The sequence below is a fragment of the Helianthus annuus genome, chromosome 5 (genome assembly GCF_002127325.2).
Source record: "Helianthus annuus cultivar XRQ/B chromosome 5, HanXRQr2.0-SUNRISE, whole genome shotgun sequence".
In the NCBI taxonomy this organism is placed as follows: domain Eukaryota; kingdom Viridiplantae; phylum Streptophyta; class Magnoliopsida; order Asterales; family Asteraceae; genus Helianthus; species Helianthus annuus.
Window position 1 is genome coordinate 177,108,236 of NC_035437.2, and position 6,470 is coordinate 177,114,705.

Here is a 6,470-nt window from a genome sequence, read left to right on the forward strand (position 1 = left end):
CTATTTATCAGTTAAATTATTTTAAAAAAAAACTATACACAAACGTAGTTTTAATTATTTATTAAAATAAAATCCGCGTGAGGATTTGCATATACCTAAAGTCGGTGTCAACTATGGTGTGCACGGTTCGGTTTTCGATTATTGAAAATCGTTCAGGTTTGGTTTTTTCGGGGTTTAGCAACGGTTCAGTTTGGTTTTTGGAACAAAATTGTGTAACATTGAAAAATAAAAAGTATAATCCAAGATTTAATAATCTTTCTTAGGTGTTTACATTTAAGTTAGAGAAAATTGCATAATACAACCTTTATGTTATACCTAAACTGCATTTCATACCTTTCACTATGAAATCGGCCAAACCCAACCTTTATGTTCATGTTTTGCTACAAGGGTCAACCTTTAACACTAATGACGTTTATTTTCTTGGTTAACTGCCTTCACATGCAAAGCATCTGAGGGCTTTTTGGTCATTTTAAAAACCTTTTTATTTTTTATTATTTTTTGAGTAAAGTCCTTTTTGAGTCCTTGTGGTTTGTGCATTTTAAGTATTTGAATCCAAAACCTAAACATGTTTCTTATTTGAGTCCCCGTGGTTTGTATTTTTAACCCATTGAATCCAAAACGCAAACCTCATCCAAATCATGGACTAAAAGGGTTGGATTCAAATGGTTAAAAATACAAACCACAGGGACTCAAAGGGTTGGATGAGGTTTCATTTTGAATTCAAAGGGTTAAAAATACAAACCATAGGGACTCAAATAAAGACAAGTTTGGTTTTTGAATTCAAATAGTTAAAATGCGCAAACCACAGGGACTCAAAAAAGACTTTACTCTTATTTTTCTAGACCAGTCAAACCTCAACTAAAACCTGAAGTTTCACATGTGATTCCCAATGCCAGTCTTTCACTTTTTTAACGATTGCATATGACAATGAAGAAGGTCTGGAGAGAAATCCGGCGAAGAGACACCGGAAATGAAGAGCTAGAACCTGGGGAGATTAACGACGAGAGCTGGGAAATAGTAAACAGAAGAAAAAGGAAGCAGAAACCCATTAAAAGATGCCATGGGTTTCGGGAGTTTAAGAACGCCACTACCTTCTACATCGCAAACCTGCCGGAGAAGTGTAGTTGGTGGATGATCTGGTCGGAATTTAGAGTTTTTGGGAAGTTGGTGGATGCATATTTGGCAAAAAAGAGAGACAAAGATGGAAACCTTTTTGCATTCATCAGATATGAAGAGATCAAAAACCTTAGCTATGAGATCATTGGTATCCTAGTTAAGAAGGGTTTCACTGTAATACATTTTCTTGATTCATTTTTGCATTTTTGTGTAACCTTACAAACAAACTGAACTCTATGGATAGTAACCTCTACTTTAAGTGTAATAATCAATGATCCTCTTTTGTTGCATCATACAAAAATACATGACACTATAATGAGTCGCCAAAGACTAGGATTCGAAACTAATTATCCATTAAAAATGCTGGAGAGAAGCAGAATGCCCAAATTAGCACCTTCGCATTATATTCGTGACATTTTCTCCGATCTCTGTTTTTGTTTCCTCGGAGACCGGACTGTCCCCAAGGTACATGTCAAAGAAAGCCCCTACATACGACACATGTCAAAACTATAATACAAGTCATCCACTCGTCAGAATTGCAGATGGTTATCATTAAATGTAAACCACCTCCGACCACCAACATTCACCGGTTATCATCAGTTATCTATCGACGGGGCATACTAATGGCACTCTATACTTACCACTCATCGGAATTTCGGTTTCACTAATTAAATAAGCCTGCAATATCACCGGTTATTGTTTAATTAATTAAACCAAGTTTTCTAATTTTCAAGTTCTAATATTCATTAAACCAAGCATAAGGTAAATTAATTTAATATTTCAACCTTCACTCTGTCGAGAAGAACATTTAAGAGAGAGAAAGTGGTTGTTGCAGGTTTGAGAGGGACGAAGAGATTGACAGAGAGAAGGGGTAAGTGATAATATTTCTTTCTTTTAATATATATTAAAAGATTAACTGAAATGACCATAATACCCTCACATGTAACTTAACCAAGAAAACAAACGTCGTTTGTGTTAAAGGTTATACTCGTAGCAAAACATGAACATAAAGGTTGGGTTTGGCCGATTTCATAGTAAAAGGTATGAAGTGCAGTTTAGATATAACATAAAGGTTGATTTGTGCAATTTAGTCTTTAAGTTATTATGTTTAACCTTTTTAATTAAGATCGTTGACAAAAACCTAACTTCTAATCTAATTTTGATGTTTCTTCAAAGTTTTTTATTAAGAAATTTTCTTTTATAATACTTTGAAAAATTATTTATTTTTATGCTAAGTTTTTGTTATTTCTTGTAGGGAATGAATAAATCATTTCAAAGATGAATAAACATGTTAATGTTTGTATTATAAATACCTAACGTTTAAGAATAAAACTAATAATTCCTAAATTAATATATAACAAAATGATTTTTTAGGTTATTCGGTTCAGTTTTTTCGGGGGTTTTCATAAAAGGCAAAACCGTTACCGAACCGTAAAATTTCGGTTCGCTTTTTTGTGCGATTTGTTGGTTTGTTTGTTTTTTTTTTTTTTTTTTTGAATTCGGTTTTTTCAGTTTCAGTTCAGTTTTTTTCCTCTCTCACAACCAATCAAAATGAATCTAAGAAATATAATTCTGAGGTATGAGGAAGATTCTCTTCAAGGTACCTTCCCTGAAAATTAATCATGTTTTTTTCTCGTTAGGTTTTAAGGAAGGGGTGTTTGGCTGGGTGAAACGTTAAAATTAAAAAGCTGGTTTTTAATCGACTAACCCATGACTCGGAAAGTTATCGTCAATCGACAGAGGTGGGATTAGATATTTCTTTTGTTTTTATTTAAAATTGAATCATTATACCAAGTAATAATTAGGGCATGTTTGGCTTAACTTATTTTCAACTTTTGGAAAAGTCCTTTTGGAAACAAAAAGTCAGGAAAACATGACTTTTGCCTTTGGAAAAGGACTTTTGGGCTAAAAAAGGAAAGGCAAACACCCAAAAAAAAGGACTTTTGGGCATGTAAAAGGACTTTTTTCTTCAAAATAAGGAACCCCAAACATGCACTTAGTTTAGAGAAACAAAAATAGATTTGGCCAACGTCGAATGCCACAGTTTTGACTTTTCGTGGGTGAATAGTGACGGTTTATTTTTGGGTTAATGGATTTAAACACCCGCAACTATTGTCATTTGGTCGCTGACACTCTCAACTTTGACTTTGGCTCACAACACTCCCAACTTAACACTTGGGTTGCTGTGTCACCCCGTCGTTAAATAATCACTAACTGGGTTAGTTCTTTTTGCTGACGTGGCCAATATTTGCTGACATGGCATGATGACGTGGGAATGAATCTTGTACAACTCATTTAAGTTATCCTAGGTGTCTATTATTCTTCCACCCACCCAATTATAAACCACCCACCAACCATCCCCACATCCCCCTTCTCTTTTGTCTGCTTTATTACTACCATCGCCAGACTTACCTCCATAGCCAGCCACACCAGACCCTTCTTCTCCGGTTGCCACCAGCTCCAAAAATAAATTTGTCCGGTTCAAATACAGTTGAGTCAAGCCCCCTCCAAACCCCCATCATCTGCCGACAAAGGAACCATCTAATATCTTAAACCAATAAGTTAAAGATTCAGGTTCAATAACGCCGGCGTTGCCAACCAAACGAGATCAAAATCAGTTATAGTGCTCTGAAATCAAGGGTTACAGTGTTACTCTCGTCATTCTTCGGTGGTCCGACACAACGGTGACAATTATTAGATGGTGGAGGTGGTGTAGTGGTGGTTGTTTTTGTGGTGGAGGTCATGCGACGACAAATCGAAATCAGTATAAAAACCGGATTTTTCTGTTTCCAATGATGATAGATCTGGAGATTTGAGGTTTGCTGGCGGAAATAGGTTTTTTTTTTTTCCTTTTTTGCTAGCAGAAATGGGTTGTGAACGAATCAGATTCTCTCTTTTGATTTGTCTTCTACACCTGTCAGCCACCAAATTGGGTGGATGAGTTTCTCGATTTCTCGTCGATAAAGAGGAGCGTGCATTGTCGGTCTGTGAACGATCCAATTGCCTTCATCCAGGAATGTCGCGATTCTAACAGCACTGGATTTTTGCGTTTCGATGATGAGCTGTTTAGTGATGATATCACTACGAATCTCCCGTCTTCAAATCTGTCTTCGCCATCGGATCAAAACAGCCATCACTACGAATCTCTGTCATCGTTAAATCTTACGTTTCGATGGTGGCCGGCCTCTGCAGATTGGAGTATGTGTATTTGTGTTGATATGTTTTGGTTTAGGGTTTTTATAACTTTAGAGGGGTTATAAGGGATGAGTCCACCTAGGCAAGCCACATCACATTATTATGACACGTAGGATTAAAGAACTAACCCAGTTAGTGATTATTTAACGACGGGGTGACACAGCAACCCAAGTGTTAAGTTGAGAGTGGTGTGAGCCAAAGTCAAAGTTGAGAGTGCCAGCGGCCAAATGGCAATAGTTGAGTGTGTTTAAATCCATTAACCCTTTATTTTTTGGGGGTACGATATGAGAATTTTAACCATAATGTTATAGGGTGTGATCTGAATAATACACTAATTTCCCCAGTAGGTTGTAGGACTTCGGGTGATGAATTGATTAATGAAACTCAGTCATATATTATCTTAATTTCCCTATTATTGCATCGATTTCTCTATTTTTTGTTAGGTGCTAACATGCAGTCATCGCCATCACATTCCAATTTAAGGTAAGTTACTTTTTCACCTATGTTTTTTTTAAACGGAGACTTTCTATGTGTTTGGCCACGACACTCCTCAAATTTAAGAGTTACGTTGCCTCACTCCGTCCAGACTATGTTGTCTTAATTGGGTCCACGCTGGTTTCCAAGTTTGGCTTGGGCGTTCCCCTGGGAAACCATACCGCGGCTGCCACTTGACAGACCTTTGTGTCACCACAAGAACAGAACTCTCTGTCATAACACACGGTGAGACGAAAACCCTGGTGGGCTCAGGATTCGAATTGACAACCTCGCACAAGGTATGGCCCAAATCATTTATTGCCTTAATCCACCAAAAAATGACACAAATAGGATCAAACTTGAGTCTCTCCACTGGAGAATCCAAACCTAGTAACACTAGGCCACAAGTGGGGATATAGAGTTTCCCTATGGTAGATATAGAGTTTCCCTTTTTAGTTCCTGTGACATGTTTGTGTTTCAGCATTTAGCTACTATACGCTCTATCTTTGCATCACATTATGTTCATGGGGGCATTGGCCGGTATTCGAACTCAAATGACAAACAAAAATCAATCTGCTTTTGAACTTAACGGAAATGGATTGTTTATGATCATCGCCATTGTTGTGTTTTTGTAGTTGAAGTCACATCCGGGATTTTGTTTTGTACAAAGCTCCCATCTATGAGGCGTAACATTCTGAAATTTATTGATATCTTCTCGGCGTACATTGCTCCTTTCTCGCTTATGATGGTGTCAGATCAGTCCCACAAACCTAACTGGATGCCGTATTTGCTCCTAGCGTACGGAGCTGCATATTTTGCGTGATGATGATAATGACTATATATGTCAAGAATCTCAACAAGAGTTCATCGTTTTCTGTGTTTACTTACTTGGGACGTTTTCTTGTACCGCTCTTGCTTGTGTTGGTGTTATATGTCCCCAAAAACATAAACTGGATTGTGGATTCAGTCCTATATTTATCCCTTTGGATAGAGGTTACACATTTCCTTATCTTCTTCTTCAACAAGATAAGAACAACAATGACTTGGAAGCCCAACTTAACAAGTGATCCAACACGACAACAACAACAATCATCCTTGAGTTAATTACGTGCGCGTTTTTATTTTAGGACGTTTTGATTACTAGATGTTTGAAACCATGTTAGTTTCAGTGATTTTAATCTATACTTATCCACATAGTCAGTTCCAAAAACCCTTACGTATTTGTATACTTCTATAGTTCAATGGCATATTTATTGGATATCAAGAACACTCGAGAACAATTTTCGTATTGAAAACGATGGAATTGTAGGTTGTCATTCAAATAAAGAAAAAAAGGAGTACGAATTTGAGTGGATTAACCAGTGTGAATAATGGATTAATCTTGGTAGTTTTTTTTTCGATACATAATACAAGTATAAATAGATCAAATTTTGGCGGTTTGGCAGGTAGTTAATGGTGGTGGTTTTTTTGCGGCAAAAACCGTTCAAAAAAATAAATAAGTTTACTAAGTTTGATAATATTCTACAAGCTGTTACAGTTTGGGTCTGGTTGTGTTTTTTAGGCCGAGAGAAAGAGAGCTACTTAAAGTCTTAAATTAATCATCATTTGCGTATGTTAGCCTGGATTGGCCCAAGCCCAAAACCATGTCAAAAGACCTGTAACCATAAGTCAACCCAAAGTAGCTG

The 6,470-nt window shown here is 36.8% G+C and overlaps 1 long non-coding RNA gene across 1 annotated transcript; it reads left to right on the forward strand.

Moving 5' to 3' along the window:
- The first annotated feature begins 3,467 nt into the window (after nucleotides 1-3,467).
- LOC110942407 lies at nucleotides 3,468-6,049 on the forward strand. Its single transcript, XR_002594824.2, has 2 exons — nucleotides 3,468-5,084; nucleotides 5,421-6,049. It is a non-coding gene; the product is annotated as an uncharacterized LOC110942407 (long non-coding RNA).
- The last annotated feature ends 421 nt before the right edge of the window (nucleotides 6,050-6,470 follow it).